Source organism: Meleagris gallopavo, chromosome 11 (assembly GCF_905368555.1).
Source record: "Meleagris gallopavo chromosome 11, MGAL_WU_HG_1.1, whole genome shotgun sequence".
Taxonomy (NCBI): Eukaryota; Metazoa; Chordata; class Aves; order Galliformes; family Phasianidae; genus Meleagris; species Meleagris gallopavo.
The window spans coordinates 6,811,814-6,834,434 of record NC_139414.1 but is presented as its reverse complement, the minus strand read 5'-3'; positions in this window follow the sequence as shown (position 1 = coordinate 6,834,434).

The following is a 22,621-nucleotide window of genomic DNA, read 5'->3' as shown; positions in this document are numbered from 1 at the left end:
TGTTAGTGCTGTGACTGTTTTCTTCTTCTAAATGGGTGCTAGTGATTGTAGAAATAGATGCTAGGATGAAATAGAATTGATGTGTTATAGTAGTAAAAGCTTTTTGATGCCACATGGCTACTGCAGATTAGTAAATGTTTCAATGAAATAATGACGGTCGATAAAGCATTTTATTTTCTAGGATTCCTCTTACAATGTAGTTAATGATTGTTTCTAACCAGATATAGACACAACTGACTACTGAATCAAGTAATTACAGCATGTGAGTGTTTGCATAAGTTCACAAGTTAAGTGAACGTGCTCAGTCAGCCCCAGAAGCCTGCTGGCAGCGCTCCTCCTTGCACCACACAAATAACATGCCAGGCACCATTAGTAACAACAGCGCTCCAGATCCCGTAAACAGTAATCATTTGAAAAATGTTTTAGTGAGCTCACATAAATATGGCAAGGAGAGGGGAATGGGTACTTTCATGGTTTTATTAAGCTGCAGCTTTGCCCTGATTTCAGTGGGGTTTTGGAAAACGCTTCAGAACTCCGCATGTGAAAAGTAAATGATGTGGTGCGAAAAAGAATGCACATTTTGTGTTGCACATTTTGTGTTGCACGTTAGTAGAGATGGCCATTGCTTATTTTTTTCGCAGCCATAAATGTAACTGAGAATGTTGTCAGGCAGGTAATGTGGTGCCAGAGCTGAGTGCAAAGTTATTGTATTTGACCTAGAATTTATGTGATCTGAAAATAAGCTTAGACACAAAATCAGGGAATAGTTTTCAATCTCTAAGGGCTTACGTGGCAGAACTACATTCAGTTCTGGGTTTTTAGAGCTGATTTCAGTGGGATAAACTCATATTTTAGAGGCCTGCATGGGCGCTGGACAGTGCAACTCCTTCAGCAACTCCTTGCATGAATAATTCTCTGTTTCTCAGGCTCCTGCCTGCTCTCCTTAATAATCTGCAATGAAGGATACCTACCCTTCAAAGTTCCCTTCAAACTGATTATTTTCAAGCACCTCATCCTGAAAGGGCCATCCTCTGTAATTGCCTTTCAATCTGCACCATTTATTAGTTGCCCATTTGAGCGATCATCAGGAAGTGAATGCTACAAGCAAAGCCATTTCTAAAGCAATATTTTTGGTGGTGCTGAATGGGGACCCCTTAAAAAACAATACCTCTGTGTTGGTATACAATGTGCTCAGTCAAGAAACGACTGAGACAGGTAGTGGGGCAGTGTATGCATAGAAAATATTTGGTTATCATAGGTTGAAAACTTCAAGGAAAAAGGAAAGGAATGCTGTAGCTTGCAGCGTTAGTTATTCCATGCTGAGCTCCATACTCTTTCTGTGTGGATTACTTCGACAAAAACATTCCTTTACTTTGAATTCTGCAGTGTTTCTCGTAACAGCATGGAGATCTGAGAAACTTAAACTAACTCTGTCAGATCAATCATTTTTAGAAAGTTCTATGTACTCATTTTGGAAAAAGATAAGTTTTAAAAATGCAAAAAATGAAGGTAAGGAACTGTTTTTAGAAGACAAAATTGTTTTAAAGTTTTTCACATGACCCTCTCATCGTGTGTCTGTTTTTGGTTCAGTGATTCTGGTCCTCAGCACATTTTGTTGTCCACTCAATTATTGGATCAGTTATTGTAGAAGCACATTGCAGCAGTCCTTGCTGCACATCCCCTCCCCTTAGGCCACTTCTCAGAGCAGGCTGGTTCTTTTTGGTGTTTATGTGGTAGCCTGGCATTTTCCAAACTAAAGCACTGAAAAAAGGTGCTGATGAAATCAGGACACTTTTTCATCTGCACCATCAAATCACTGCTAATTGCAATTGGAAGGGAATAATGTCTGTTTGCTGATGTGAAGATTATATGAAACACATCACATTTGAAAGAAAAACATCAGCTCTAAACAATTAGGTGTGTGGTCTCTGCCTGTTCTACCTATGCAAAGTAGGGAATTTGTATTTGCTTCTTTGTGTAGGTGGCAATTTCACTCCTAACAAATATATGGAAAATGTTTACAAAACAAGAATGTTTTTTTCCATGTCTGCAGTTACAGCTTTCGTCTAAACACATTTCTGGAGTAAGAAACCTGAGTAGAGACTTCTGTGCTCCATCCATAGTAGAAGCCACAGGAGAATTAGGATGGAGCATTCCAAAGGGGGGAGTAAATGTTGGCAACTTGTTTTGAGCATCATCCCAAGGTTAGCACCCATTTTCAAAATGTCACAGGATCTTTCTATAATGAGCAAAGGTGCATCTGGGTCAAGACAGTCAGCTGAACTGCTTCTGTCTCTCCTGTGTACAGACTCACATGCCCACTGAGAAATGACAGGCCTGCAACTTACGGCCTTCGGCCTCGTGTTGCCCCCCCTGAGATCTTTGTCACTCATTTTAGAGCAGAGGACAGAGACGCCTGAGACTTTCCATCCCTAACAAGTCACTGTGAGAGAGCTGGTAGGCCTGTTCCGCAGCTGGGTTGGCACTGTGTTTGCTAGCAGAACCCCAGCAAGACTGTATGGTGCCCACCAACTGGCTGGGATTGCGTGACCTCACATCCTAAAGATGTCCCTGACATTGTGATAGGTCATTGTGCTGACACATGCACTGGCAAGGGAGATGCTTAAAAGACCTGTGAAAGAGGCAGCAGCTGTGGATAAATGGAGAGGCATGCTTAATCTTGACAGGAACTGCTTATGGCCAAGCACTTCTGAAAATTCAGCAAGCTGCAGTTAGATGGCTGAATAGGTGCCAGACTCAGTGGAAAATTAGGACTCCATTGTGAGGGCTGAGCACTTCTGAAAATGCAGCCCAGAGAACGGCTGCAGATGGCCTGGCCCTCTCTCAACAGGGACAGGCCGCATCATGGAGGGCAGTGAGCGGGATCAGGCTCATGTAGTTGGGGAGAGGAGGCAGATGTGAGCTAACAAAAGGATGGCTGTCAGGTGCAGCAGCAATCCCAAGGGGCGTATCTGCCTTGCTGGGATGTTGCTCTTGAACTGTTCAGGTTACTGAACTTTTCTTTCTCTAACTAATTGTATTTGCTTTTCACAATCAGTTTTATAATTTTGATTTGATGGTTGTATATTTCTGTTGTTCAAATTGTGCCAACTACTGGCTGAGGAGGAGAAGTAAAAATGTGGAATTAAGCACATCCACCTGGGATTATTCAGACTTGCTTGTTCTCTGGCAAAACAAAACAATCCACCTCTCCCCAAGGTTCTCCAGGCTAAAAAAATATTTTTCCCCTCCTTTTTTTTTTCTCTTGAAAAAATGTATGGTTTGCCTCAGCCCTTTCTCATCCTACTTGAATTCTCAGAGAAATGCTATGGTATTCTAAACCTTATAAATGCACACCTGAGTAGCCTTTAGGAAAAAAATAAGTTTACATTAAAAGATGTTCCAAGTACAGAATTACTGTAACCCAAGTTTAACACTGAACCCAAATGGAAAACAGAAACAAAAATTGTGTGACTACGACTTCCTGCTTCCTCAAAAACGAAATCACTCCAGCAGGTAGAAGTTTGTAAATATGGACAAAGGAAGCTAGTGGAAGGATGCCACTGCAAAATACTTGCCTTGTTTTCTGGAGAGTTAAAAGCTACAGTCTAGGTATCTAGTTTCAATTGAAATGCAACCAGTAAGATTTCTTCTAGCTATAGAAAGAAATGCAAGTGCGCTGCCTTACAGTAGAACTTAACAGAGGCTTTATGCAATCAGGGAAGAAGTGGTGACTAAAAAGCCTGTAAGAGTAAGAAAGGTGGAGTGGTTTAACAGCATGTTAGCTAAGTTGCAGTAGCTGTGGGAGAGCACATACGTAGTCTAATTCCAATCCAGTAACACACAGAAAGTGTATCCCTATCTTGCATCTGAACCTTTATACTAATGACCCAACGTGTCTTGTGGTTGCATGTATTACAAGTGAACTTATAATATAGAAAGAATATTTTGCAATAAATGAGTTTAAGTACAGAAGGGACACTGAGAGGTTTGAAGTAATGGTATTTAAATGAGAAGATCGGCACAAATTAAGGTCTTAATCAGGACTGCTGTTCTTTCTGTTCCTTTGAATAGTCAATTGGGTAAAAATAAAGAAATTGTGAAAAGTCCAACAGTGATAAATTTCCAAAATTGTCACTTACTGTGTGAATGAATTAGTGAGTCTTTCTGGACCAGCGTCTCCCAGCATTTCTGTTGCTTGTAATGGACATATTCTGTGGCAACTTGTGGTTTCAGACAGTTAGATCAGAAGGCACCAGTACCATGGTAACTAAGAAATGAGGAGGTCCTCATCTCTGGCGTTTGTAGGTATGGAAGATGATCCACAGGGAAGAATTCATATTACCAGGCTATCTATGCTATTTCAGATTGCAGAACTCCACAAACAGCAGAGAATTTGCTCTAGTAAGTGGCAATCTACTTAGCTGAAGTAGGAGTGCAGTATTTGTGGCTATATCAGATTGAAACTGTTGAAAAGCCTAAATTGCTGGTTTGCCAAAGATGACCTCCTGCTCTTTTTAGTCAGTTTTGAGTTGTTGAAGACAAACAAAAATATCTTTTTTTTCAGGTACTAGTTTGATAAGTTGCCCATGGCAGTCTTTACCATGTAAAAATCTGCTTTCTATCACTTATTAGTAACTAATATCTTTCTGTTAACAGTAGCCAAAAAAAAAAAGAACGAAAAACCAAACCCCAGATATAATGACAGAGCAATTTTAAAGGTGATTGGTGAATTTGGCTTGTACTGGAGCTGAAATGTTTACCTAGTTTTTTCACTGAAGGTAAGACCCTCACTGTGAAAAGCTGTGTCATTCAAGTAGTCGTGTATATTTCATTGCCTAGGTTTTTTGGAAAAATGTGTTAACCTTCCCTTGTGTGCCCTTCAACAGCAGTTAATCATTATAGCAGGATCAGTGCTCTCCGTAAGAGGAAAAGAAGCATTGTTCCTGATTGCAGCTCTAATGATTCAAAGATTGCAATTTCATAATTAGGTGTGTATTTAGAAGTTGTTTACTTCACTTGACTTTGCTTCTTCAGAATTCATGGAGGTGCCTGTTATGACAGATTTCTTTTTGCATACGCTGATAGTATACTCTAAAATTCTACTCAACGTGTCCCCGTGCTGAGTCCCTGTGATTTGAGCACATTTAAACTTTGCAGGAATTTGGATTCCCATCTGAGCTGACATCTGATGGTTATCACCGAGGCATAGCCTTCGGTTTCAGCAAGTGATCCGGACTGAGCAAACCCAGGGCATTTACATATTTTACAAACCCACAGCTTATGCAGAGATTATTTTTTGTTTAAGTATCACTCTCAAGCAACTGGGACAGAGCCTGCTGCAGATCTGTATGAACAACAGATTTTACACATTAGATAGTTCTTATGGATCTAGTTTAGAGCAAAGTACAGTGAAAATCTAGGTATGCCCTTGTCCTGATAAGGTGTTTTTGTTGTTGTTGTTATTGTGTTTTTTCTCTGTGTGTGTGTGTGTGTGGCCAAGGAAAGTACTAGGGTAGCATTTAGGCCAAGAAAATACTGAAAGCAAATCAGATATGTGTAGTGCTATGAATGAGGAGTTGCTGGTTCTTTAAATGACTGCCAGATGTCAAATAGCAAAAGTAACAATAGCTGACTAATAACAATTCAGTCTTGAAGGTCTAGAATTTCTGTCAGAGTTGTATTTCAGCATGCATTTGATACAGCCTAGGGGAGAAGCTGCAAACATGAATGTAATGTAGTTTACCCTGTAATTGGAGGAGAAGGAACAAAAACCTGTGAATTTTAGGACACTAGGCCTCCATTTAACAAGAATTAAAAACAACTATCAAAAGTAGTTTTCTTCTATTGAAGAAGAAACAGTAATTTCTGACATAGGTTAAAAATCAGGGCCTGTCTGAGAGCATATATTTGCTTCTAAGAAATTCTTTTATTCTAAGAGGAATCATGGCTGAACAAAATGTGGTATACTTCTGCATACATGTGCAGATACCCATGTTTCCGTATGTGCAAGAGTAAGCAAAAATTACGTCTGTTTAGATTACTTTTTCAGTTTCTATACTTCAGTGAGTTTTGTATCACATGTAGTTACATTAAAAATTAAGTCCAGTTGTGCACATCTCCTACGAAGTCTAAACTCAACATGTTTATGAGTTGCAGTGTACACAAATTTTTATCAGAAATGTTTCCTTAAATTTGTTGTAAAATATTCAACACAATTAAACTGTGAAAGTTGATGGTCTAAAAGTCTTAATTCTGATGATGTTTAATCATTACAGATTCTACTAGAGGAAGTCATGTTGCACTATTCATTACAGTATTTAGAATAAGTCCATACACCAGCGGATAAGGAAAGCAGTCCAACTGTGTAAGTTGTTTACATTTCAAAAGACTTTAGAGAAGTTTAATCACAGGAGGCCAGAAAAAAAATGAAGAAGTCAGAGAGTCAAAGTTTAGCAATTTATCAAAAGAATGCGTGAGGTAAAAATTAGAATATTAAGAATAAACAGTTGGCTTTCATTTTGGAAGAATACTAAAAGCAAGCTGTCATAAGATTTTGTGCTAGGAAAAGACCTTATCTGGAAAAGAAGAGTATGCAGGAGAGCAACATCATCTGTTGCTTTTATGAAGGAGAAGGTTTGGAGAGGTTTGGAGCAGGCTGAAGTTGTAACAGCATCAAATCATGTTCTTTCTTCTACTGGAGTCAGTTTACATGCAAAAAATTAATTTCTTTAGTCTGTCAAACAATTCTATGACAAATTTTACAGTTTTTACCCTTAAGTGATGATCCTTGATGAAGGAAATTGCAACAGGTTTTATTAAATGTCTTAGAAATGGTTGAAAAATGGACTGCAATCAGCAAGAACCTGTATGAGGCTGTGACTAAAATATGCTGCATGCATTGTCCAACATTGCGTCCTGGTATTCTAGGAATTTTAGTTAAACATAAGAATGCATTGGACATAAGTGAATATGTTGTATCTGTAAATTGGAAAATATCTGTATATATTTTAAGCCAATTTTTTAAAAAGAGAGAAGATTGAGATAGATGTTTTCCAAGCATATATACAACTTTTCTTAATTCTGCTTTTTTAATTATTTGCCAAGCCTGAATTACAAAAACAGGCTTGTTTCTTTCCTGCTTGTTGTAATGCCTTAGTGACTCTTCAGCCACCTACAAAGAACTGCATGCTGTGATGATTTATGGATGCCACCTTTGGGCTTTTCAGAAATGTATCTTGTTCTGTAATGAGTTCTTTTTAAATTGTCCTAAACTGTTTCACAAAGACCTTGGGCTGTCCAGGCTTCCAATTAAGCATTACAATCTAGGGACAGAGTTAAACCTATCCCCTCATTTATAAAACAGGAAGCTTTACAAAGGCTTAAGAATGACTGCTGGAATATCTGCTCGATTTATATACAAGGTATAAAAGATACTTCTATTAAATTTATTGTTAGTATATGTTACTTCATGCTCTCGATAAGTAACCGTTTGGGGGGCAACTTAGAGGACTGTGATTCTTACATGAGAATGTAGGAGGTGAGAGAAGCTGAACCTTCCTCATCCCTTGCATAAAAGAGCAAGGCAAATATGGTTCCTTAAGATTGCAATATTCTTGTAGTGTCAGACACATGTGCTGCAAACACTTCCAAAAAAATGCTATCTCCTGTTCCAGCAAGTCTGTAAATTGAAGTGAACAGAACATAACTGGGGATGGTAGTGATGCATGCGGGAGGAGTTGATCTCTGTTGTGGTATGCTGTGAAAGAAGCTATTTTGGCTGAAAGGAGCTACAACCTGGAGGAATGAGATAGTATAACAAGACTGCTGTGGTGGTTTTAAGTGGCAATCATCTCACACTGACATGGTGAGTCAAGTGAGATCTGAGACTATGGAGGATAATTGTAGGGTGCCAAAAATCATACTCCTACTTCTATATTTTTCCAGCATCTAGTTTCTGCTCCTCCTTCTCCTACACTTCTACTGTGCAGACTTTATTTCACACTTGCAAGTTAACAAGTCACTGTCACTATCATCTTTAACCAGCACAGTAATAAAATTAAAAATAAATTAGCCTTTTAAAGCATCCTCTTATATTCTTATTTCCATTTTATGGTAAAGAAATTGTGCTTTGGTGTAACGTCTGTGCAGGAAGATTCATGGTGCATGCAGGTGAAGCCGGGAGCAGCCAGAGGAGCAAACTGGCTGATTTGTTGGGTAAAAGCTAGGAAGGGACATTTCCTCAGTTGGGACTTGGCTGTGGTTTGCATCTATGGAGAACATATGGTTTAACAGTCACGTGGGGTTCCCCTGCATTAATGGACTGTGTATTTAATGCATTTATTTGCCTGGCTCTTCCATTCCTGTTTGCAACCTGCTTGTTTCTGCAGCTTGTTTCTCTCACTTGGAGTCTGGAGTGACCTCTCTGACTCAAGATCAGAGCCTTCTCCTTTCTTCTGTGTTAGGCACCGCATCACACTGTTATGTGGCATCTGTCTCCAGCCCTGGCATTTACTCTAGTGTTGGTTTTGTTTCATTTCAGGAAATTGAACATAGACAAGGGTCAATTGTAGGACAGTGCAGTGTTGGTAGAAAATGACAGCTTAGTTTAGTGGTCCAAATACTGTCCTCTTTGTTGTGTATTAAGTTGTTTCTCTCTGAAAGGGGATATTACTCGGGGGAAGTCCTTTGCAGAGCCTTTGCATTGTTACTATGTGCCTCAAGCACAGCTAAACCTTCCCTTTTTATATATATATAAATATATATGTGTATATATATATATATATATATATACACATATATATATTTATTGCAATTTCTGAAGAGCAGAATTTTTCTATTGGGTTTGCTTTGCTTTGTATGTGTGCGTGTGTGTAAGTGACAGGAAAGAGGGGGAGTCGGCTGGTTCCATTTACTTATCTTCATCTTTCTGTGCAGCCTGTCACTTTTTCAGTGATGCTTTTAGCAGGGACTAATCTGTACAATGTCCGTAAGACATGCCATGCTTTGGAACAGCATTTCAGTAAAGTAGTTCAAAAGTAACATACCCAGAGCTTAGCCATGCAGTGTTTCAGCAGCTGCACTTAATTTTGTCAGTAAGTTAGCCACAAGTGCGTCCATTCATATTCCGACCCATATTATGGCAGAGCTGCTAGTTATGGTGTACATCAGTCTTCTTTAATTTCTATTTTTTTTACTCCAGAGGCAAAGCTCTTTTAGCTTGCTAAGAAGCAATCTTTTTTTCCTGTGATATTCAGTCTTCAAGAAAACTATTTTTACATCAGTCAGAAATCTATTTTGCTCTCTCTTTCTCTCTCTTTGTCAACGATAGCACATCAGCACCATGTTACCTTCAGGAAGGTCAGTGAAAAAAAGAAAGAAAACCTGTAATTTAAACAGATGTGTCTGAAAGACACCTGCACATTCTGTTTGTTGGCATAGCCAACCACTTCATGAACAGTTTTGCTATGTTCAACAGCTGAGAAGACAGATATGCAAAATATACTCAATTATTATATTAGCAACTGTTGATGTCAACAGCATTGGTTCCTTCTAAAACTTTAATATTTTACCGGCATTTTTGGTCATGTGTTTTGGGAGTGAGGTTACAGTTTAGGAGCTCTGGTTTGATTCTTAGCTCTGTCAGAGGCTCCTTGTGGCATTATGGGAAACATATTTTGTTCTCTCAGAGGTCAGTTCCAAATCATAAAGTGATGATAGCAAGGCTTTTTTTTTTTTCCATTGTATGCACTTCTTGTCCAGTTATACTGCAGGCACGATTTCTCCCAGTAGATGCTTGTATTTTTACAGACTCAAGCATGTCTCAACACAAACACATGTATAGTATACATATGTAGTTTGCATTTATTCACTACAATAGAACTTAAGTACTATTGTATCTGTATTACATATGAAAAAGAAATATTAATGTGTAAAATTTTTTGAGTGATAATGTTAACTGTCACAATAACTTGTATGAATCATTTAAAAATTGCAAGTGTCATAGCTGCCACTCTATGCATTTTAAATAGCGAAAGTGAGATATTATTACATGTAAATCAAAGAGAGCTATGTTGTGCAGGGTGGCATTTAAATTCATATAAAATTATTCATGCTTCTTGTTCTGTGCTCCTGATAGTTTAAAAATCTCTTTATATGTATTTGCCTTCCATAAGCATTTGGATGCTGGAGAGCTATTTTCAATAATTACAATTAATTTAGAATGAGAATTTAGTGTATAAGAAAGATCACTCCTCACTGGTTTTAAGCTCCCTTGACAGATTTAGTTACTAGAAGTTAATTGAAAAGAAGAAATAAGGATAAAATTTGGTTTATCAGATTGAATTCTGTTAACATGACTACCTGTTTTGTAAGGAAAGTCAACAATAGGTCAGTCCATCCTATCACCACCTGATTATTTTTAAGGACTGGATCAAAGGGACAAAGAGGATGCTTGGTTACTCCTGAGTGCCAGTTGTTTGCACTTAGGTCTGCAATCTTTGTGTAGCTAATTGCATTATTGGAACTGCTACCTGACTGCAGTTTCAAGCTGACTGAAATGCTAAATTACGTCAGAATTGTGTTCTCTTTCTCATAAAAAGAGTTCTTTGGAGGGAACATTTTTTTAGGTTTCCTGTCTTGTGTTATATGGGCATTGGTGAGAACATCTGAGACAAATGTGAAGGTCTCCTCTGCCTTGCAAAAACACACTAGTTATGTAATGCTTCTGCATGCTGGTGGAGGTGGTGAGACAACCAGTAAGCCTCTCCTCTAAAAAGCCCTCTGTGAAAGTCTCCAAACCTCTTCATATTTAAGCTTTTGCTGGATCTAGAGGCAGACTAAAAATCGAAAATGTTCTTTTTGTTTGTTTGTTTATTTTGTCTTATTTCTTTTCCTTCTTTTATTTACAAATTAGAAAAAGGAGGAGATGATGCAAGATCTGTATACGTTGGGTGAGTGGAATAGATATTTCTTTTACAAAACTTCTTAAGGAGTGGACATTTCTCTCAGAAACATTCCATTAAGGATATATTTCTGTGTGAGAATTTTCATTTTAAGACAGTGAAGGCAAAGATTACATTCCAGTATTAAAATGATGTTGACGTAATTTTTTGCTTGGCTGAGTTCTAAAGCTGATATGATCTTCTGTACTGCCCAGGGGATTTGGCTGCTCAGATCATTAGGAAAATCTCAATCTTCTTCTCAATATTGATTGGAGGAGTCATTATATTCAATTCTGTCATAGGTTGTTATCTACAATGCTCAGTGTTGAGTGACAAGAAGTAAACGATAATGTGTTCACCTAGGGACTGTAAGACAAATGTTTTATGTGTTCTCTGGACTTTTAAAAATAACACTGTAGTCGTATTATGCTGAATAAACATGGATTTTGCACGAAAAAAGGAATTTGAATTATTGACACATACAGATTCTTAAAACTCAGAAGATGGTAATTTTTCAATATGATTCTTGAGACGAGTACATTTTCTTGAATTTTTTCAAAACGCTAAATTTCTAAATATTTTAATTATTTGGCACAATACAGTTCTGTTAGTTCAGATTAGACCCTTCAAGTTAAGCTCCATTCTTGGCCATAGGAGGATAGAGTTTGTCACCTAGAAGTCCATTCACCAGTCATCAGCTGCCTGGACTGTGAGTGTAGCCCTCTACAATGTGCTACAAAAAGTCCTTAGCCTTGTGCATGTGGTCAGCATGCTTGTGCTTAGAGAAGTGCTCAACCGTATTTTTCACTTTTATCATTTCAGACAGGCTAGAGATGGAAGTGCTGTCAATTTGCTTGCTTTCATAACTGACCTATTTTTGGATACCTGTAATAAGAACATGTTTCTTATACATTTACAGCCTGTGGTATTGCTTTGAGAGTGACATACTATTACTTGCTTATCTTGGTGAGGTTCAGGGGACTTCTAAACTTGAGAGCAAAATTACATCAGTTGTTGTAATAGAAAAACAACTGTTCTGAAACAGGGTTGATATGAGGGCATATCAAAATAATCAGTATGATCTTAAACTATGAATAATAATGTAATACTCTAATAAAACTTGTAATGCTGGGTAGACTGGGAACAATTATCTTCTTTTTCTATTTGTCTTGGATGCTAATAGAAAATAGAAATACAGTGTTATAAACTTCACAAATGATCAAGCCTCTCGAACTGTCAGATTCCTGTAATAAAATGAAACTCAAGAAGATATTTTTCAGTTCAACTGTCATATTCAAATACCAATACATTCTCAGTGATTATGTTTCATAGACCTCTATTTCATCTCTTATAAATACAGATAATTCCCCTCAACTTTATGAAGCTAACAAAGGTGACTCCAGTGAAAACATTTGAAGTGTGCTTTCACCTCCCCCTCACCTCTTAGTGTCATGATTCAAACTGAAGATAAAGAGGGCTTTCAAAGGCATGTTTTTTTAATAAATAGTCTCAGAGGAACAAAGAACCGTGAATTTGCTTGTAAGATACAGTAGCTTCATGACTGAGAGCAGAAGAGCAGAAAGATTCACATTCCCTTGTTGCTCAGTAGCTCTTTTCAAGATGTTTCCCATTTGACCTTTGCCACAAAGAACAGTTCTGTCCAGAATTTCTGAAAAAGAAGTAAGGCAAGATCATGCAGAGATGTCTTAATACTTCCTTTGCACAGAACTCTTTTCATATCTACCTAAAAGCAGTGGACTGCAGCAAATAACTTGTGGATAAGACCACTCAAGGCCAAATGGCCTGAAGGGGCACCATTTAGAATGACCTTTTAACATCCTTTGTCAGTAAGCCTTATAAGTGAAGTCAATTGTCTTAAAAGTCTATCCTTGACTAGCAAGTAAAGATCAGTGAATGTTTTAATTGCAACTTAATCTAATTTGTCTGCAGAAATGATGTAGAGTAACTGTTAGATTTTTAACTCATGTTATATGAGATTCTGGAAGCTCTTAACACTGAGACACAAGAGTGGCTTATCTATTTTATGTTAACAGTCAAGAGCAAAAACTAAACCTGACTACAAAATTTTGCTTATATTTTCAGTTGCTTTTCTGCATTTTCATGGTTCTGGTAGAAAGTGCCATTTTCTTAAAAAATGGTATAGGAAAGTAAGAAAATTCATTAATGTCTAGTTTTGGAGCTGTATTCATTTTTCAAATAGTTTTGGAAGACTTTATTTCTAAGTATGCTGGTGTTTTTTTTTTTTTTTTTTTTTTTTTTTTGACAAAGTACGCTGTGGAAAGGTTGCAGTTGTTGCCAGCAAGGTGACTAGGTTTTGAGTATGTGATAAAAGAGTCAAGACCAACTGAAAGGTCTAAGTAAGATAAATAAGATGACCAACCTAACAAAATGTCAGTTAAGTTGTAATCATGCGTGTGGGAGAGAATTCACATTAGAAAAGAGAGATTTGGAACACCCGTCTTATGAAGACAGGCTGAGGGGGCTGGGCTTGTTCAGCCTGAAGAAGGCTCTGGGGGGACCTCATTGCAACCTTACTGCACTTGAGGGGTGATTACAAGCAGGAAGGAGGCAGGCTTTTCACATTAGCTGATAGGACAAGGGAGAATGGCTTTAAACTAAAAGAGGGTAGATTTAGGCTAGATGAAAATTTTTTACTCAGAGTGGTAACACACTGGAAAAGGTTGCCCAAAGAAGTTGTGGACGCCCCATCCCTGGGGGCATTCAAAGCCAGGTTGGATGGGGCTCTGGACAGCCTGATCTAGTGGTTGGCAACCCTGCTCATGGTAGGGGCTAGATAATTTGTAAGGTTCTTTCCAACCTAAGCCATTCTTTGATTCTATGTTATGATACAAAAGCCCATTAGGAATCAGACTACTAAAGGGCTTAGGAGGCTGTAAAAGTTAACACTTCTAATTAGCTATTTAAGCCGTACCATCAGACAGACTTCAGAAGTAGACTTGTGAACTGCCTAAGAAAGGTTCTATATAGGGATTTTATTGTAGATTCCAGAACTGACGAGAATAGAAAGGGAGCTATTAAAAGTGACATTTCTGGGGGATCTCCATCTTTCTCCTGATATTCACCACGCAGTTAGATAAGAGGAAATGGTACAGTATAGTAGCTGACTTTTTAAAAAGCCTTTTGCATGGTGATCTATCTGGCAATCAAAACAGAACTGTGTGGTTGATTTGGCCAAAACCTAAGATAACCTAGAGTCAGAATATTTGTCCCTACAGAACTCTTGTTTTCCATGTAGTAATGTGTATTTGAATAAGTCACAACATGCTTGCAAGTATTCCATCAGCATTAGTTTCTGAGTTAATTCCGTTAATGATTTATTCATTATTATTGATTCAATATGGTTTTTGCAGCAATACTTACGGATCTACTTCTGCTCTACTGCTCTACTGCTAAGGAATTAATACTATGAATTATATAAATGTACACGTATGAAGCTCCTAATAATTCTGAGCATCTTTGCTATATGTACAGTGTGTTCCTTAGTAACTGACAGTTGCCATCAGTGACAGTTATACCATGGATTTCACTGGCAGCATGCTTGGGTCTTATTATTAGGCGGATTGATTAATGAATTCATCAGTAACCTAGCTGGTCAGCATAAGGGAATATGTTTTTGTTTGTTTTGTTTTGTTTGTTTTTCCTGTGGAAATAGTATCAAGTTTCAGTACTGGAAACTAGCTGATAAACTAGTTGATATGTTGTATACAATCTAGGTTTCTTAGGAAAGAAGAAATGACAGTTGGGCCAAGCCAACTTTTGCCCAGTGAGTGACATTGAATCGGGCAACTTTGTATTGTGTAGGAGAAGAGTCCTGATTGAACACCAAAACAAACACCTGCATTCCTCAGTTATATTCACATTAAATGAGTGCATATGCCTCCTGTTTCTATAATAAGTAGAATCAGCCAGGGATTGCAGTGTCCCTGTATTCTGAGGAAGCCAGATTACAATCTAATATGTGCAGTTTGGACATCTCCCTAATTTGAAACAGAACTGCTACCACTTTGTGAATATTTTGAAAATAATTGAGGTCTGAAAAAAAGCATTTAGTGGTTTATATGAAATTCATTTATTTCCTTTTCTTTTTTGTATGGCAGCATTCTGTCTCCTGGTTTATGAATGGAAAGTATGTTGAGAACAAGTGGTTTTCTTGATACTGGCTAATGATGGCTTTTCAGTATCAGACTTTCCACTGAGCCATAGAAAATTTCCAATTCTTAATTGTTGCCATCAGAAAATTGTAGTATCCCAAAATTAATAGTAATATTTATGGTCTTTCAACTCAAATTTATCTAATGCATTTTTATTTGTACAGAGTTGAACTGAATGTTACTGAAAAGAAATCCCAATTTAATATTTTGAAGGGCCATAACTACTTGGAACACTTGAAGGCAATGGACCAGTGTCTGACCAAAGTGAACGGTCATCTGGCACATTACTGATGTACCTCCTTCAAAACTGAAAACATTCCTGACTTCATTGTATCTACTTTTCAAGCAGACAAAACAATAACTTTTGGATCTGCGTTGCTCATAAAAGTCAACTCTGACTAAGCTCTAGCTGAGCTTTTGAGTCAGGAGACCAAGCATCTTAAATTCCGAAGTGAAGGCTTCTTTCTGGCCAGTTCAAGGGTGCTGAGCACCGGACTTAAAACATACTTCTTTGCCAGCTCATCCACGTGAGTGTGCATTCATGCTTATATGACGTGTGCTGTGAACAGAAAGCAACACACATCTGTATGTTCTAAATAAATGCCTTCTGTAGATGGATCATTCCCTAAATGATCTAGCTGTTTAATTAGGGGCTGGGGGAAAGGAGCTCATGTTTGAAGGATCAGGAACATTTTCGCAGGTCACTGACTATTTTTGTAAGCAGCTGAGACTGATGCAGTGTGTGTATCAAAGAGAGTGAGGGCAGACAGTGACAAAGGTGGAGCTGATAGAGTTTTTCCTTGGTGTTTGAGTATGAACTGCATTTCGTGAGTGATGTTTTTAGTTTGCGTGTGTATGCAGCTCCAAGAATTGAAGACATAAGCAGACTTCACTGTTGAAGACAAGCTATCAGTGTAGTTCAGCCCTTCTCCTCAGCAAGGATCTGGACGAATATGAACCCTGAATATTACAACAAAACATCCACTGAAAGATGGGAGAGAAGAGAGAATTCCAGCCAAGTAGGTATTTCCAAGTAAGGAAGGCTCATTTTGCAAAGCCTAATGAGAGCTAAGAAACCATGCCTCTGGGATCCATACAGATTCCATGAAAAAGCCAGAGAGGGATTGATGAAAGCTAATAATGCTCCATGGTTATAATCTCAAATTCCTCACTCACATTTGTGTTCATCTTAGGCTTGCAATCATTAGTGGAGAAGTGGTTTTGGTCCTGCAGCCCTGTGCCAGAACCAGCTTCAGCCACTGTTGCTGTTGGCCACTGTGTGCCATTAAAAATGGTTTGTTTTTACAAACATGGTCCTTTTCATTAAAATATTTTTTCTGGCTCTCAGACATTTTTTATAAAGGCACGTTTGAAAAATTGCTTTATAGTTTCTCTTATGAAGTCTTACTTCTTACTCTGCAAAGCCTTTCTGATGGACAGCTTGCTGACTTAATCCCACTCTAGTACGTGAAAAGCAGTTGGGCAGCATAGTAAATAACAATATGCTGGCATTACTCAACTAAGCTTGAGGAAAGGTGCAAATTTGGCTGATTTTGTTTCTTAGAAATAAAAATCATCGAGACTGTAGCTGATGCTTAGTGGAAGGCATATCAGAAAAACCCTCTCTCAAGGCATAACTCTCATTCATGTCAGGTAAACTCCCACATTTAGCCAGGGAATTAAGTTTTGCTGTCAAATCTCCTGTCTATTAGTTTCTGGCAGATTTTTGGCATATACTTCAGCCTAACAAGATTGATCCTGCACAACTTAAATCAATGGAGACCTTGTGACTTGAAAAGGATGGAGGGTCATTTCATAGAGTCTGTAATATGAACGACTTGGGTGCTAAATCCTTGACAACTATTTGTGGTTCACTTAGATTTTTTAAAGTTATTTGGAAATCTTGAAGAGCCCTTAATAACCCTATCATTTCCTCCCACCTCAGAAATAGGCTGAAAGGTGAAAAAAAGCAAGGAATGACTGGGAGTTAAAATTGTAAATAAGTAAGGTGTTCTATCCTGTGTACTGCTGGTTTAGGTAAAGTGCATCATCTATGAATTTGCCTACAGAATAGCACTCATATCAGGTGGAATTCACAGACAGTTCATGGCAAGTTATTACAAATTGCTTTTTTAAACCATAGATTGCTTTAGGCTGCTGTGATAAAAAAATAAATGCCAGTGATCAGTACCATATGTGATTTTTATATATGGTTTTCTTTTCTTTGAAGAACCCCCAAAGTAGATTGATTAAGAAGAAGATAATAGCAATTTTTTTTTTTCCCAAAAATTTGGAGACCCAAGGAATCATCTCTTTGCCACGTTCAGCTTACTTTTGTGATTACATAGGGTAGTAGATTTCTTGATGTAGCATTACAAAAACAATCAGGAAAAACTTATGTGTTATCAAAGGGATAACAGCACACTTCTTACTTCAGGGATTGTATTAGTACGCTTAGAACAGCAGCAGAAATGTGTTGGGGAAAAGAGGATGGTGTTGCCAATTGTCAGTTCCTCTCTCAGGTTTTCACTTCTCTTGGAAAACTAAATGAAGACTACAAGATCTCTGTTGGGTTCATCATGTTGAATTTTGTATTCTTACTCATCTTTTCCAAGCTAAACTGCCAAAAGCCCTATTAGGGGGAGAGCTAGAGAGGGAAGGGACAGAGAGGCATTTTCTTTTGCTTTGAATGTCTTTTCCAAATTTCCACATGCTTGTCCTTCATCTTTTTCCCTCTTGGTCCTCTTATTTCATTGGCACCTTTCTCATTCCTCTTTTTTTCTCAGAGAAAGAATATTTTTCAGATATTTCACTGGCAGTTGCCCTTGGGGTTTTCTTTCTTGGTCTCCTTTTTGCTGTTTGCCTATGCAAAGATAAGACTTTCTTGCAGCTGGACTGGTGTGCTCTCACAGGTCATCTGAGGCTTATGTAGGAGAGATGCAGAGAGTTTGGTCGGTTATTTACTGAGCCTGTGTAAGAGCTGCTGTAGTTCACTGCTCTAGGGCATGGCAGGAGAGCAGAAAGGTTGGGATGAACTAATACCTATTACATCTCCAACTGTCAGAGAATGTAGGTGGCATGTGGTTGGGTGGATTGAGGTCATGATGAATCCTCAGCTTTCTTGCTCCTCTTGTCTGTTCTGCACTTCTCAAAACCTGTCTGGCAATCTTCTTCCACAACTGTTTCCTCAAATTGGGAAATACTGTTTGCCAACCAGTATAACAATACCAAATGTTTTCCTGCAATTCAGTTATCAATGGAAGTGAGTGTTTTGCTTTGGTAGATGACCATTAGTCACAAAGATCTAGTTTTATAAAAATAGGTTACTGTTCTTGTTGTTGCATAGCTGAAATGATGTAAATGGCACAGTTCAATGTTCAGGATGGGAGCTTGTGCAATGCTGAATGAGGCAATGGTTAATCCATTGAAATGCTTGGCCTATCTTTTTACAACTCGCTCTAACATGTTGTAGGGAGGCCTAGATAGGGCTATTTGTGTAAACCAGCATAACTTCACTCCTCACGACTTTTCAGTATGTTTGCTAGAATTCAAAATCAAAATGTAGATGTTTTCACTCTCAGCACATAGATAAGTGACTTCCTAGATGACAGAGTGGCATTGATTCCAGAAAGTACAACTTTCTTAAAAATAATAATAATAAACTAGTGTGAAATCTGGGAGATAAATTGTCTGGTAGTATTTGTTGGTTCAATTATACTTTTTTTCATTCCCTGTTACTGCACATGGTGCTGTTTAGTCAAGAGCCTAATCTCAGTTTTGCTTCCATCGTGGTACTCTAATATCTGAAAGAGAACCATATAACTTAATTTTAAATTATGTGTGCCTTGGTCTTTCATAGCATGACAATTAGTAAAAGTGTTAAATCTCAACCAGGAGGAAAACTATGTATTCATCTTAATGGAGTAGGTAGAGTTTTCTTTATTCTGAGGTACCTTGGAGAAAGGTGGTAGGCTGTACTCAGAATTATCCTCATATCTTGCAATTTCTTTTCATGAACCATCATCATTTCTAATTTGACAGTGACCTATTGTCCTGTATTTCAGTTCTACAGAGCAGATTTTGTTTCAGTAGTTTAATCTGGTTTAATTTTAACCAAAGATTGCTGAGTTTGGGAAAGGGGAGAGGAGGAAATTCACTTATTTATTTTGGTCCAGTTAATTTAGATGAGATGTTGTTTTATGAGCAGAAATACAGAAAGGAGCTCAAGAAATTTGTTAGTGGCTCCATTATCCTAACTTGTAAGATGGTGAGGGTTACAGCTGGCTTGAAGCAGCAGAAATGGCCATGATTAAATGCTCCTACTGCTTTACAGCTAAGTGGGTGGGAAGGATTTTGTTTCCTCTTGACCTTTGATGACTTCCATTTGTGTAAAGCTGGTAACTAAAACTTTGAATGGAGAGCCACATTTGTTCTTAGTACAGCTACACATATTTTCTCATAAAAAAAAGATGAATGGTGCATTCCAACCTAAGTCTTACATAGCATTTGACTTTTAAATTGGGGTAGAGACTGTAGGAGTTGAATAGTTCTATCATGGGCTGTTCTTCACTCTGTTCCCTCTGTGTGGAGTAAATACTCCTAAAGGGTCTATGATCTTCCCCTGAGGTAGCCCCTCAATTTCAAACATTTTAATGAATCAGTTTGGAAACATCTCTAAGTTGCAGAGAGAGCTGATTCACACATTTGAAGGCTGTAGACAATTTTTCACTGTTTTCTAGAAAAAAATGTCACTGTCTTTAACAGATTCACATTGAATTTAATTCCTTGCACTTTAATGATGGCCTCTTCACTTCCCTGGACTTACTATTTCAGGAGGTTTCATTTAAGAAGGTTCTTTTTGTAAATTAATGTACTGCAGATTTATTCTCCATCATGTCTACGTCTGATATATACAGTATTAAGTTTGTATTCACTTAGCAAAGCATTTACTCCATTATCATGTAATCATTTCCAGTCCAAATACAGAATCTAGAGATTAATGTACTATAAATTTCTTCTTGCAGCAGTTTTATTGCTATATGAGTTATTAAGTTATGTTTTCATGGAACTTCCACAATTGTTTATGTTTTAAAGTTAGTCTTTTAAATGGTTAAGACTGAAAGACTGAAGATTATAATGTGCAGTATCTTTGCAATTGGTAAAATGTTACCATTCGTATTTGGAAAAAGAAAGTTTCCATTATCACAAATGCTTTTCCTTTTTTCTTTTCTTTTTTTTTTTTTTTTTCTTTTCCCCTGGGTGGTGATGGAATTTTTTTCAAAGGCTACTAAAAGCATGAATTGGAAAATGTGGAAAGAATACTGTATTTCTTTTCAGCCCTTTTTTTTACTAGCTCATGAAAGGAAACTATCTCACTCTTGCAATTTCTTTTCTATTCGAAGTCCTGAACTCCTTCACAACAAGGAAACTATATGGCAGATAAATAGCTAAGGTTACCCCTTAGTTCCTAGGCATGCTTGCTTAAATCCAACTGGAGATGGTTAGTTGCTCAACACGGAATATAAGTACTTACAGCAGCTTAAGACAGGGCACAAAAGTGTTTTAGGATTCAGTTAGACATAGGTTCACTGTATCTGGATCATCCATGAGGTCATTTTTTTCCCTGTGAGGCAGAATGCTGTTAACTGAGAGTCCCCACTGATATCTGCTCCACTTAAGTATCCTGATGTATTTGTGATACTTGAGGAAGGAAAATTGCTAGTCTTAGTCCAATCTGTATGGAAAACTCAGAAATCAAAAAGAGGAAAAGGAATAGGTTATTTTTCAGTTTTATCATCTTTCTATCCAAAATGTTGTCTTCTGCTTCAACAGCTTCAAGACTGTTAGAAGGAATGTCCATCATTGATCTCTAATCACTAGATTTGATATTCAGAATGGCAGTGATTATGATAAATAACAGAATAGCTCATTCTGTGCTAGATGAAGTACACATGGATGTCAGATTTAAGAATAAACATACAGTACCAAAGGCTATATATGTACTTCTGTTTATCATACAGATACTGATGGTGGCATAGGGGCAAGTGATTCTAATTGGTTTACTGTTTCTTCTGAGTTCTCCAATCTTAGCTACTACTATGTAGCCCTACTCTCTATTAATAACCAAGCAAATCTTTCTAAGTATGCCATGTGTTTTGTCATGATAAAATATATATGTTCTACACAATATTTGTGTTACTGTACATATACTGAGGTGTATAATTAACCTATTTTATTAGAGATGTGTGTAATTTTATTGTCCAAAATAAATTTCTAGCCACTTAAAATATGAATTGAGCACAAGAATGTTTGATTGGTCAAGAAGAATTTACATTCTCTGCCTCACTTCATGTCTGTCATTCCTGTCCCTTTTTTCCTCAGTTATTAAAATGCACAAAGCCAATTCTGCCAGCCCACTTATCCCCTGCCACATTGAATCAGCATTTCCACACAGGGTGTTTCCTCTGAGCTTGGAGCTGTCACAGATGGACTAAAAAAGCTGCTTTCTGGTGATTCAGTGCAGCAGGGGACAGATGCTCAAATGGCAGCAGCAGTGCACAATTAACATAGGCTAAAAGAGCATAAAGGAAATTGTAGGGCAGACTGAAAAGCTGTAGAACTCATAGCTGTAACTCACACAGGGCTTCCCAGTTCTCCTTGCAATTTAGTGAAAATGCAAGTTAATAAAGCACTGAATATTTTTGTATGCCAAACTATTGCTCTGTTTTTATGTAGAAATATGAAATATTTCTAAAGACTAAGAAAAATATTCTTAGGGAGAATTTGTGGAACCAGATGATGAATTGTCCTGGTTTTGCCATTCGTTAGAGAAGACTTACCAAATGCTCACAACCTCAGTTTTCTTGATCATTTTAATACTTTGGAAAATAAAAATGTTCTCAAGTGATCTTTACTGAGAAGTCGGTTTTGCTGTGAGTTCTCTTGTACTGCCAAGCTAATCAATAGCCTTGACTGATTGCTATAACTGTTCTGTAAGATATGGGACTGAAGCATGTAGAGTATTTCAAAACATTGCTTAGCATCTCCCAGGAGGGGAGCAGGCCTTGCACTTAGACAAGGTGATCTTGTTCCAAGCTTTGCTTACTGCTGTGCTTTCATAATGCTGTCTCTCTGGGCATGGAAACATCACACTATCTACTGTATCATACTGTCTTTCCTCCTCCAGCCCTGCAAGAATCACTGTAACATCCACATGCTTGCCTGTTAAAATAAATAGTGCTAATGATCTCCGCAGCAGACTCGGCAGACTTTGGAACTTCTTCCTTTTCAAGGTCACAACTCTGCTTGAGGTTGATAAATTCATGAATTAATAATGTTTAGCACTTTTCATCCATGAATGTCAAAGGTGACAAACCACTTTATTCCCATTTTTATCAAGGAGGAAATTGAGCTGTAGAACTCCCATACAAAATCACATCGGAAGCAAACAATAGATCCAGGAAAAGGTGATTCCTGTCACTCAGC